Below are 14,105 nucleotides of genomic sequence, written 5' to 3'. Positions count from 1 at the left end.
TTAACTAAATTCATGGTCTTGGGAAAGATATTTCATTTATTTAATACATTTTCTCTCAAGTATGGATAATACTATATACTTCACTGCACTATGATGTGCACTTTCAAAGCAATAGGATGTTTATACTGGCATTATGCTGTTTTGCATATATTATGTCATTTGTTTCTTGTAATAATCCCATCACGAATAAGTTCTATCATTATATCTGTTTTACAGAGGAGAAAACTGATACACAGAGAAATGTCACAGGTTACCTGCATATTAAGAGGTGGAGTTAGGATTTTAGTCTGATTCTGAGTATAATTTTCAGACTGCTATTCTGCCTAGATATGCAGTAGCCGGAGGGAGATGGTAAAGTGTAAATTACCTGTATATCCCCAGGTGTCTAATATTAACATATTGACAGTTAAACTAGAATTCTGCTGACTCTAAATCTCCAACTACTTACTCTGGAACTCCAGTGTCTACCAAAGACTTCTCTGCGTATTCTTAGATTCTTCTAGATGACCACAGAGATAGTCAACACTTTTCACAGTTATTATTTAGTCACTAAGTCTTGCCTGACTCGTTTGCAACCCCAGGGACTATAACCCATCAGGTTCCTCTGTCCTTGGGATTTCCCAGGCAAGACTACTGGAGTGGGTTGCCATTTCCTTATCCAGGGGATCTTCTCAACCCAGGCTTGAACCCACATCTCTTGCACTGGCAGATAGATTCTTTACCACCAAGCTATCAGGGAAGCCCCTTTTCACAGTCTCTCTCTCAAAAGTAAAGAGGATGGATTTTCTCCTTACTTACATAGTAGAGCCTACAGCATATTTGATCCTAGGTTGAGTGATGCAAACCATTTAGCCTATTACTACTACCCTATCCTTTCCCCTGGCACAAATTAGTTGGATCTAAATAGCTTTTTATACCTGCTGTCATTCTGAACTTGACTAATAATATCAACTCTTCTCTGACCCTTAGTGTTTATTGATGACTTCAGCTCATTGTAGAAGCTCTCATTTTGATGGTTTCTCTCTTAATATCACAAAAATCTTATTTATTTTACCCTTTTCCCTCTGAGTTTCACAGACATATCTGCATGTGTCTGAACCTCAACTGCAGAAAAACATAGTTCAAAAGTACCCCCATCTGAGGAAAGTTCCTTAAGTCCACTGCAAGTCAAAATTTTGAAATCAGTATCTGTAAGGAGATATGTCAAGTAATATGCCGAGTATGTTAATAACTAAGTTTCATTTCTTACCAGTCCAGGACTATGATACACAAGCATGTTAATAATTTCAAGTGGAGTGCTAGAACTGGCTCATACTGGCTCAGAGACTGTTAAATTTTACAAAAATTTTCAAGCCAGTAGGTAGCTTGAGATCAGCCATGGCGGGAGTATATACACCATGGAGATCAACAAATTCTACAAATCAGTGCTTCCTCCCACTTCCCTCACTTCACCCTCGGAGAACTACTTGTTAGACATTTCCCAGGGCACCATGTCTTTTCCATCTTTTTTTTGTTGAGAGCTAATAAAAGTTGGGGGTTGGTGGGGAGTCTTAGCAAAGAGGAATGTTGAATGTAGGATAAATTTAAAAAGTCATTTATTTGTAAATCCAGTGAGAAATTTTTAAGGAGTTGCAATTCCCTTCTAGCAAGTAGAGGCTGTCTTTTGATACTGAATATTATAAGATTTCAGGTAAATGTTTTCTGATTCAGGTAATATTGCAGTTAGCAGGAAAAAAAAATCTGAAAGTGAGTATATTTTATTTTTGTTGCTGTGAATTTAGTGAGATAAACCTTTAAAAGCTTGTTTCCTAAGTAAACACTGACATATGATAGAGAAATAAAGAACGCAAGATGTTTTACTTTAGTTTGACTCAACTTTAGGTTTAGAGCAATGGCTCTCAACCCTGTAGGCATATTAGAATCACCTGGGTGCTTTGTAAGCCCTTTGATGCCTAGGACCCTCCCCAGATCAATTAACTCAGATTCTGGAGGTGAATCACTGGCTACCTTTTTTCTCAAGTTCTCCAGGTGATTCCAATGTACATTGAGGATTAAATAGTGCCCTGTAGCCTCCAGAAACTCCCCTCTTGGTTGAAGACAGTGTGTGTTTGAGGCAGGATGTGGGCTGGTTTTCTGAAGTGCTGGCATTTCCTCAGAGACTTGGAGATGAACACAGAACTGTAAGTGGTTTGAAATTTAAATTGTGTTGTTTTTGCATCTTTTAAATAGTGTACTATTTACTGCTGGCACACCTTGAAGTTGTAGTAAAGGCGTTTATGTAAAAATACTGGGAAGTAACTAGAAATCTTGGAAAAACAGTTGCAAATCAACTTTACTTTTCTTGCTGACTGTAGAAATAAATCTCAAGTGAGAAAGGCGTAGGATTTCTCTGAAAGTGTTTCCTGAGTGTTTCTCCACCTATCTCCATGATGTTCTTTTGTTGAGAGAGATTGTTGGGTAGAAACTGAAGTAGTCATGTCTGGATTTGCATTTTCCTTATTGCAAAGTTGTTGTCACTTTTCTTCTCTGGTTGTGGTACAAAACACACAACTTTTATCTAGTAGTGTATTAAAGGAGGCCCTGACTTATACCTTTTGTGGCCCTGAGTGGTGGGGAGAAAGAATGATAGTATTCCCACCTCAAATGTAGTAAATAAATAAATAAATAAATAAATAACCCAAATCAAAACTAAGCTTTAAAGGAAGTATGAGGCTATCCAAATAAGTTCTGACTTTTTCCAAAATATCTTGACTCCCTTTTAAAAACAAATCTGAAACACTCTCAAATTTTTCATGCCGCCTTAATTCCATTCACAGGTTGCCTAGTAGGCTGAGTAGCCCAGAACTGGAATCAAAATGACTTCTCTGTTTTTGCTGACTTCTTTCCCAGAGGTTTATTAACCATGAATTTCCAATTCTTGACATGGCCCAGTGACTGAGACTACAGTCTGAAGATGATAAATTATAACAAAAAATGATAAATTGTGAAAGAAAAAGTGAAAAGTCAGAATAATGTTAGAAATATGATCCAGATGACAAATGCTAAAATAAGAGGCAGCTTTGCCAGTTAATCATATTTGTTTGAAAAGCCATAGAAAGGTTTAAACTCATTTCTTTATAAAAACATTCCAGATTAAAAAAAAAATTAAACTACATGAATTTAACTTATATGAAATCTTAATTCAAGAACAAGTTGAACTTATGATAGGCTTTCTCTAGAACTGGTCTTTGTTTTCACATTATCCCTATATATGGGAGAAAACCACTTAATTGGCAAAAAAAAAAAAGATTTCCACTTATAACAGTTATAAAAGTAAATATATTTAGGTGGAATTATCTTGTTAATTTCATACATATTAAAGGAGTTAAAGTCAATTTAGTATTTTAGCTTCTAAGTGGATTTCTATGAAGAAATTAGAAAGTCACATTTAAATTCAATCACACTGAAAAGAGTCAAGTGAGTAATTTTTCAAAAGGTCATAAAAGTACTTCTGTGTCTTATAGAACATGATTTTCAGACTTCTTCATGAAAAACATGAAAAATAGAAATGGCATGTGTTGAAAATGACATGGTGGATAGCTTTAATATTGCAGGTTTCTTTTATACTCTATTCTCAAATTCATCTTGAATATGAATTGTTATCACTTTTATAAAGCCATAGTGAGGCTGAAACCATGTGATGATTTTGTGTCTAAGCGTACATTCTAGGAGGACAAATTGTACACAAGAGGACTTCAGAGTATTGTTAAAAAGTTATGATTCTGTCGGTTACAAGAGAGCAAGGGGACATATTTGGATGTTTGAACTATCTGAAGATGGGCCTCAGAAATTTAAGTGCTTTAATTAAAATATATACATAAAGGATAAATAAATAATCTATGTATATAGCTTGATACTATTTTATGAAGTAGACACACCTGTGTAGCCGCTGCTCAGATTATGATATGGAAGACTAGGAGCACCCCAGAAGTACCACACATCACCCCCTTAAGATAATTGCTATTATGACCTATTTCAGCAGAGATTTGATTTGTCTGTTTGGGACCTCTATATTCGACATAAATGAAAACATACTGGATGATATCACTTGTTTACTTTTGCTCAACATGTTGTCTGAGATGCCACCAGGTTGCATGTATTTCTTTTTCAATACTACATAGTATTTCATGAGAAGAAGGTACTACAATCTATTTATTCCTTCCCAACTGATAGAGGAGAAGGCAATGGCACCCCACTCCAGTACTCTTGCCTGGAAAATCCCATGGACGGAGGAGCCTGGTGGGCTGCAGTCCATGGGGTCGCTAAGAGTCGGACACAACTGAGCGACTTCACTTTCACTTTTCCCTTTCATGCGCTGGAGAAGGAAATGGCAACCCACTCCAGTATTCTTGCCTGGAGAATCCCAGGGACGGCGGAGCCTAGTGGGCTGCCGTCTATGGGGTCGCACAGAGTCGGACACGACTGAAGCGACTTAGCAGCAGCAGCAACTGATAGACTTTTGGGTTGTTCCCTGTTTATTGCTGTAATGACTAATGCTGCTATAAATATTCTTATGTGTCTTTTGGTGCACATATACAGACTCTTCTACTGGGAATATGTCTAGAAGTGGATTCCTGAGCTGTAAGAGAGGTATATGTTCAGGTTTTCAAAATACTGACAAACACTTTCCAAAGGGGTTCACATCAACAGTGTATGAACACAGTAATGAAGTCTGGAACAAGCTTGTGTAGGGACAACCAGAGTCAACCCTGTATGTTTTACCAAAATAGACATGCAGTAATGGAAGTAGTGTTAGAGCTGGAAACATGTATTTGGGGCATGGATGCTCCAGTGGATGGCTGGAAAAATGGAAAAGAAAGAAAACCCAAGAGTAGAACTTTAGGAAATGCCTACTTTTAGGGAGAAATGAAAGAGCATCAGGAAAGATGGACATATCAGACTTGGAGTAAAGGAATTTCAGTGTTAAGTGGAGTAAGTTAAACAGGTGCAAGGAGGTACAAACTCTATTATGGCATATAGCAAAATGTTTAAAGTTGCCATAATTCAAAGAGTATCCTGGTATACTTCAAAGAATACTAATAAGTTGCTATTGGATTTGGAAATCAGTGTCCCGGTTTACATTAAGAGAAAAAAATTTAGAAAAAGAGAGGGTGTGGAAGCCTGTTTGCAATGGGATAAAGAGTGAGAAGGAGGAAAGGAATCAATGAGTTTAGGTTCTCAGTGCCAGAAAGATGGAGAGTCTAAAGGGATGAAGAGAGGACACTTTGGATAACTCAACCTGATGAAATGGAAGGTGCATTAAGGAGAGTTTGAAAAACTACAATGAGTAGAATCTGGACAGATGTGATTGGCTCAGTGGTGTGTCTATTTTTTATCCTTTGGGACTGAGTGATCTCTGATGGGGTGAAAGAAAAGAGAAAATATTAGAGTTTGTGTCCCTCTCTCTGCTGTTAGGGGTATTTCAATGAAATATTGTCAAAAGAACATATTTGAAATTCAATGAAATTGTGGAATGATTAGTAAGGAAGCAGAAAGATGATTCAAATTTTGCCAGATCCTTTCTTTTTTCGAAGCCTCATTTCCTAGTGCTTGTCACATTCTATTGTCTAAAACCAAGGATTCTCAGCAGTATTAGTCCAGTTGGCCCTCCATATCCTTGGAGTCCACATCTGAGGGTTCAACGAACTGTGTACTGAAAATATTGGCAGAGGAGTCCAGAAATTTCCAAAAAGCAAACTTTGAATTTGCCACATCCTAGCAGCATAATGTCCTGAAGTTTATGAAGAAACATCAGATGATGGAATAAATATTTCATTTTGTAATCTCCAGATTTCTGAAGACTATACACATGCAGCCAGATTACATAGTGTCCCCTAAATTTGTTTGTGCTTTAAATGAACTAACAGTTTGACATCAGTGACATTTTAAAACTGTTGGATTACCCCCTGGTGGCTCAGCTGGTAAAGAATCTGCCTGCAGTGTGGGAGACCTGGGTTAGGTCCCTAGGTTGGGAAGATCCTCTGGAGAAGGGAAAGGCTACCTACTCCAGTATTCTGGCCTGGAGAATTCCATGGACTGTATAGTCCCTGGGGTCACAAAGAGTCAGACCGATTGAGTGACTTTCACAAACACAAACAAACGAACCCAGTATATAAAAATATTACAGAATTACTGTTAAAACAAACAACATCTGACTACTATGATCTGCATGCAAAACCCGTTCTTAATTCTATTAATAATTCAAGTCAGGGTTATCTGAGGCAAGGCATTTGGATTAAAAAAATTTTCTTTCTGATGTTGACTATTTTATCTTAAGACATGCCTAGTGTATTAAAATAATCAGATACAAAGAATGTTTCATGTTTCCCACTCCTTGACTTATCATTGTGGGGCAACATTGCATTTTAATGATAAGGACTATTTTTTATTTTTTTAGGGAGAGGGCTGTTAATGATACAAATGCCAGATAGTGGTCTGTTAAATTCTCTTGAGTAATATGAGGCAATTAGACATGCTTCTTAACACAGATTTTTCTTGTGTAAAAGTAATGAATTCTATCAATAGACTAGAATTTCTCAATATGATCCTTGAACCAACTGCATTAGCATCATCTGGGAACTTGTTAGAAACGTGAATTCTTGGTCTGCCCATGCCAAGCCTCCTTTCCCCCAACTGAGTCAGACATTCCACCTCCAGATTCTGACGGATGCTAAAGTTTGAGGACTACTGCCTAGGACTATGGAGACACTGATGGTGCCTATCATTTCTCTCACCTCTTCATTTCTACCTTATCATTCAAACACAGTAAAATATAATGAAATACTTAGAAATTGCTTCTCCTCCCTATAAACTTGTCATATCTGTGCTGTGATATGTTGCTGCACACAAATAATTTCCAGTTATCAGAAGGGTGATTTGTTTAGCTAGTGGTATCTGCTACCTATCCTCTGCTTGCTTCTATCAACCTTAGACATAGTGAGAGTTTTTTTTTTTTAAAGAAAAACAGATTCAGTAGGATGCATAAGAGGAAAATTAGTGTAGGAACTGGCTTACACAATTATTGAGGCCAAGATGTCACATGACTTGTTCTCTGCAAGCTTGAGAACCAGGAAAATGGTGGTATAACTTTGTCTGGGTCCTAAGACCTGAGGATTGAGAAGCCAACAGTGTTAAATCTCACCTGAGGTCATAACCTCCTGAAAACTAGGAATGCTGAGGGAAGGGGAATATGGCTGTTACCTTTCCCCAGGCTTTTTGTTCTATTCAGGCCCTGCACACATTTTTATGATACCCAGTCTTATTGGTGAAGGTGGTTTTTACTTAGTTTGCGGATTCAAATGCTAAAGTTTTCCCAAGACATTCAGGTATAATGTTTTATTACCTATCTGAGGATCCCTTAACCTAGTCAAATTGACAAATAATTATTACACAGTCTCACCAAGTTTCATGTAATTTGGTCGGCTTGGTTGTATTTCCCATTATTCTCTAGCCTAGTTCATCTAGTCTCTCCAGTTGCTGTGTGAATGTTTGGGAACCTTAAGGTTATTTTATAGCAGCAACATACTCATTTTGAACAGTATATCTTCATTCCTCCCCTTGCACATTTACCAAGTCCTTTATTCTCATCCTCCATCACTCATATAATTTGTTCTCTCTTTGGTCGGAGCTCAGCATACCCATGTCAATGAGGAAACCAAATCCAAAGAGGGTAACTCAAGCAAAGGCCTAAGCATGAGGACTGGCCACCTGGACAAAGGAATATGGCCAGGCAGCAACCTGGTGGGAACCAAGGATGAAGGCCCCTCTGGCAGATACAGGTTCTAAAATCAGCAAATCTCAAGTGACCCCTGTTGGCAGATGAGGTCTAGGCATAGTTAGGATGGCTTTGAGACTGGCAGAGGCCAAGCCTGTATGTTGAAGACACCAGCAAGTCCAGCTGATAGATTGTAAAGGCCTGCAAAGGTGTGGTTGCAAATCCTCTATCTGGTTACAAATCCTTGCGAAAAAACTATTCCCTGGTTACCCTCAGGGTTTTTTGTTTTTTAGGGGGGGGGTTCTTTTTTTTTTTTTTAAACCAAAGCTTGCTACATCTCACAACATAGGACTGACTTGGTATCCTGCTCTGTTTTCTTATACTGTCATTGTATTGAAAAGTGTTAGTCACTCAGTTATGTCCTCTTTGCTACCCCATAGACTGTAGCCCACCTGGCTCCTCAGTCCATGGGATTCTCCAGGCAGAATACTGGAATGGGTTGCCATTCCCTTCTCCAGGGATTGAACTGGGGTCTCCTGGATTGCAGGCAGACTTTTTACTGTCTGAGCCACCAGGGAAGCCTGTCACTGTATTAGTTCATGCTTTTGTAAAAAAGTACTGTAGGCTAGGTGGCTTAAACAACAGAAATTTTCTTTCTCATAGTTCAAGAGCCTGGGGAGTTCAAGATAAAGATATTGTCCAGTTTAGTCCCTGGGTGAGGGCTCTGTTCCTGGCTTTCAGCTGACTGCCTTCTCCCTGTGTCCTTAAATGGCAAGGAGTGAGAGAAAGCAAGGTTAGTTGATTTTCCTTCTCTGACCAGAGGTTACCACATCACCTTAATTGCAATGTGAATTCTTAACCACTCAGCTGGTAAAGAATCTGCCTGTAATGCAGGAGACCTGGGTTTGATCCCTGGGTTGGAAAGATCCTCTAGAGAAGGGAAAGGCTACCCTCTCCAGTATTCTGGCCTGGAGAATTCCATGGACTATACAGTCCATGGGGTCACAAAGAGTCGGACACAACTGAGCCACTTTCACTTCACTTAGGGAAGTCCCAAGTTTCTGCTGTATTAAGCATTTGCTTGTCTTGTAAATCATTGTGTTAGCCTCTGGAGAAGAAAAAGGATTTAGAAACCTAACACTGCTGCAAGCAGTCTTGCTCAGTAGGCCAGGGATTACAGCACATGTATCTTATGGTCTGCTTTCAGATCAGAAATCAAAAGCAGATGAATTGAAGGTTGCTCATTTTAATTTAAAATAATTCTTAATCTAAAATAATTTCTGTCCTTTACTCAGAATCTAGCCCTATTCCTGGGAAAGCATTTCCACAGCTAAAACAAATCAAAGAACAGCATATACTGAGAAAACCCAATGTGCCAGGTTCACTCTGGTGTACTGACGACTAGCTGGAATTAGTTCGTTCAGAAAACGCGTTCGATTTGGGGATAGGTGAGTGGAGGTTATTTTGGACACATGGACCAAACTGTTAGGAAAGCAAAAGTGAAGGTCTGCTAACAGAGCTTCCCCTGTACTCAAAAGAACACTTCACTTGTACGTTTCAGGGAAAAAATACAAATTCTCATTGTGTTCCAGTGTGTACACTCAGTTTGTTATGTAATGGGGCTCTGCCTTCTCTTTAAATGTGAACTACACATTCTTGAACAGAAATAACAAAAATCAAATTCTATCAGATTAATGCAAAACTTCAGCTTTTCCCCAAAGGACCTGTTTCTTACTTATCTTTATCAGCTTGAACCCCCCCTGAGAATATAGTGAGCTCTGTTTTCTCACTGAGATTCCATAGCCTGGAGTCTGGCAGCATTTCCACCATCTACCACCCACAGAGCTTGTGTGTGTGTGTGTGTGTGTGTGTGTGTGTGTGTGTGTGTTTTGTTTTTGTCTGTTTAACAAGACCGGTGATTTCTAACAGCACTCACAGCCAAGTTTCTTCTGAAATTGTCAGCTGTGTATCTAAGTGTCATTTCCCTGCTGTCTTTTCTTTGTTATATTTTGAAATTTAGATTTACAAAAGAGTTACAAAAATAGATTTTCTTTATATGTTTCACTCAGCTTCTTGTGATATCAACCATGAAACATTTATTAAAACTAAGAAACTAACCTAGGTAAAATACTGTTAGCTCCATATTTTGCTTAGTTTTCCCAGTTTTTCTACTGATGTGTGATCTGTCCCAAAATCAAATCCAAGATGCTGTATTGCATTTAGTCTCCTATCTCCTCTTGCATACATGCTAAGTCGCTTCAGTTGTGTCCGACTCTTTGCAACCCTTTGGACCATAGCCCGCCAGACTCCTCTGTCTATGGGGTTCTCCAGGCAAGAATACTGGAGTGAGTTGCCATTTCCTCCCCGAGGACATCTTCCCGACCCAGGGATCGAACCCGTGTCACTTATGTTTCTTGCATTGGCAGGCAGATTCTTTACCACTAGCACCATCAGTCTCCTTTAATCTGTAATAGATTCTCTGTCTCTATTTTTGATTTGAACGCTTTCTGCTGTTTTTAAAGCCTTTTGCAAATATACTTTTTCATACATGCAAGATACCTTGTAACTAGTGGATAGAATTGCTTATTTAAATATACTTGAAAAATAATTTCCACATGGCGTCTTTTTCTATATTGCAAAAATCCTTGAAAGGAGCAAAGTATTTGTTGAAAAAAAAATATTATCAAGGAAGAACCTATCCCTTAGCATTTTTACTTACCTTTCTTGCTTCTAGTATCACCATAACAAAATACAGTGGGTACATCTCAAACATTCAGAATAATCGTTTTCGCACTTGTTATTTTGTATTGGGGTATAGCCGACTAACAAAGTTGAGATAGTTGCGGGTGAACAGGGAAGGACCTCAGCCATACATATACATGTATCCATTCTCCTCCCCAAAATCCCCTCCCATTCAGGCTGCCACTTAATACTGAGCAGAGTTGCATGTGCTATACAGTAGGTCCTTGTTGGTTATCCATTTTAAATATGAGTGTGTACTTGTCCATCCCTAATTCCCTAACTGTTCCTTCCCCACTGGTAGCTATAAGTTTGTTTTCTAATTCTGTGAGTCTCTGTTTTGTAAATAAGTTGATTTTATCACCAAAATGATCTTTCTAATGTAGAAATTTATCATACAGTAATTATATTGACAGGTCCATATCACCTGCCTAAATTCCAGACTCTTTAGCATGGCACATAAGGTCTCTTGGTCTGGCTCCCATCCATCCTTCAAGAAGCACCTTGAGCTTTTCCTGACTACTCGTCAAGTCCTCTGTGGTAGGCAGCCTCAGAGAGCTTCCAATAATCCCCACTTCCTTTACTTTATGGCCCTGGGTAATCTATAATCTCTTCTCTTTGACTGTGGGCTGAATTTGACTGGTTTCTTAGGAATAGCATATGATGAGAAGTAAAGAAATGCCATTTCTGAGACTGTCATAGCAAAGACTGTGGATTCTGTTTTGGGTGTTCTTTCTTTCATTTGAGGAAAGCCAGTGACCATTTGTGATAATGAGAGGACCACTTGAGAAAACATTGATATCTCTGACCAGTAGCCAGTGAGGATCCAAGCCCTGCTAATAACCATGTGAGTGAGCCTGGAAGCAGATCCTTTTCCAGCAAAGCCTGGAGGTGACTGCACCCCTGACCCAAGACTGGACTGTAGCTTTGCAAGAGATACAGCTCAAATCTAGTTGTTTTGAAACCATCTCTATATCTGCCCTTAATGATCTCACCCATTCAATTACTTACTGTCACATATTGTTCTCAAAGTGCTGCCCCAGTAAACTCTTTGTAATGGTGAAGTGTCTTTTCTTCTGTATGTATATCAACAACATTGCTAAGCAAGTAAAGTTAGATAAATTCTTATTGACATATTGAAGATGGCATTTAACTTTTGTGTTTTTTGAAGTCTAAATTAAAATGATTAAGCTAAATATATGTATACAACAACTCTAAAGCAACACTGAGATGCATGTCTGATGATGAGAATGCAAATACAGGGGAACAGTTAGTGAAATCTCAGCTGATGTTTAGAAACAGTTGGGATGTCAGTAGGCAAGTGAAGACTTGGCCATGGGAAGAGCACACAAATGTGCATAGATGGGGCTGAGTGTTACATAGATGGAAGGTTCTAGCCTGACGGGATGGAACTTTGTTCCGGAGAGCAGTGTGACAGGTGATTGGGTGGCCCAGGCAAGCCTAAGTGAGAAGATATAAGCCCTGATCCATGAAAGAGAAGCCAATTTGGTATTTGCCTATGTGTTCTGGACTCCAAAGTGTATATTCTGGAGGACTCATATCACTGTTACCTGCCTGTGAACTCTTATTAATGTTGTTATTGTTTAGTCACCCAGTTGGAATCTTATGGACCATGGCCTATCAGAATCCTCTGTCCAAGGAATTTCCCAGGCAAGAATACTGAAGTGGGTTGCCATTTCCTTCTCCAGGGGATTTTCCCAGATCAGGGATTGAACCTGCGTTTCCTGCATTGGCAGGTAGATTCTTTACCACTGAGCCTCCTGGGAAGCCCTACTCTTATTAATGCAGGGTCATAAATCCCTGAAGATCCCACAGAGTATTTCAGGGAGTCACAAGATAGGTTCCACCTGAACTCACTTGGAAGTGAGTCAAATCAGTTATGTGCAGCATCCATGTTTGCTCCCTTTCTTTTTTCCCATACCTCCTACCCCCTCTCTAGCATAGGACCACTGCCCATTCTTTCTGGCCCCTCCCACAGAGCATGAAAGAGGCTTATTCTGGGTGGGCTGTCTCTGTTGCCTCTTATGGATGGGGCTCAGGGCACTCAAGCCATCTCTGTCATTATACTACTTGTAGTCACAGTCCCTGTATGTTGCCCTGATGTGTTGTAGAATATATATATATATACACACACATACATATAAATTTCTAATTGTAGTTTTACACGCTAATCACATCTTCTGCCTTCCAGGGCTCAGTCATGAAACCAGCCAGGGCTAAGCAGAACAGAGGAGGGAGCTGGACTTGAAGAAAGATCTTAGTGATGTTGATGTTCTGTTGATGACTGATCTTGATGTTTCTATTGACGAAAGATCTCGATGTTCTATTCGTCTTTTCTTCTTCTTCCTCGGCACTAAGACTGCATTACGCTATCAAGTGTGTCTGACCCTCTCTTTATTCAAGGACTCTTTGTAATCTCTCCATAGACTTGTGGTAGGTTTACTCAGATATTCTCTAAACTTTGGTGGGGAACACACCTAGAGCTCAAACCAGGACCACAGCTATACCATGCTCATGTATGCAGAACGAGTGCCAGACTGGGAAGGAATTGTGTCACCCAGGTAGGGAAAGGACCAGAGAATATAAGGGAATGGACCTTTTTGTGTTGGAATGGACCAGGGGAGAGATGATCTGCATGGATTCTAAAGACATGGATCTATTACTGCCTTTGCTGTACATAATTTTACTCATTCTTGGCATGTGTTTGTATGGGCACAACATTTAAGTGAGAGGTGGTACTTCCCTGGCAATCCAGGGGTTAATGCTCCACACTTCTAATGCATGGGGGGCAGATTTGGTCCCTGGTCAGTGAATTAAGATCCCACATGCCTTATAGAAATAGAAAATAGAAAAATAAGTAAATAAAAATTAATAACAATAAAAAAGTAGTATCTAACAATGAGACATAAACAATGGGTTAAAATTATTAAAATCTTGATTTTTTAAAATCATAATCTGACAGAGATATGCAGAATCATTTAAACTGAGTGAACAGGAAGACCAGCTGGAATTTACTGAAATTATCCAAGTGGAGAGTGATGAGCATGCTTTATATTTTCCTTATCTGTCAGGAAACTCAGAGTTTTGTGCCAACTTGTAGTAGCTGACATTTAGCCACATTTAGAATATAACGACTTTTCCTTTTCATTTTTCAAACTACATACATGCTTCTTTTGCCTTACTGATCTTTAGGTTTTATTTTACTTGAATTTTTCCTTGTAAGTTATCTCTTCTTACTTTTTAGAAGGAAATAGGCTGTAAGTAATAAAATGCATAAATTAAAAAATGGTTTATTGCTAGTAATAACAAGACTAAAGATGAGTGATGCTTATTTGACACGTAGCCTTTACAAAGAACAGGATTTTTCTAAGGACTGAGTTAGGAGATGTTGCCTAGTGTTTGAGTTGTGGTGGTGACAAGGAGTTAGAGGATAAACTTAAGATGGCATTAGTAATTTTTAAGCTTCAAGTGACAAGAATTTGGAGCTATGTTTCAAAAATTGTTGGACTCTAAGGATGTTCTGTGTCTCTACACCCACTTTAAAGATCAGTGATCAAAACTGGAATATGTAACAACCTAAATGGGAAAAGAA

The sequence above is a fragment of the Giraffa tippelskirchi genome, chromosome 2 (assembly GCF_054371585.1).
Source record: "Giraffa tippelskirchi isolate mGirTip1 chromosome 2, T2T-mGirTip1v1.2.pri, whole genome shotgun sequence".
Lineage (NCBI taxonomy): Eukaryota > Metazoa > Chordata > Mammalia > Artiodactyla > Giraffidae > Giraffa > Giraffa tippelskirchi.
This window is presented reverse-complemented; position numbering follows the sequence as displayed.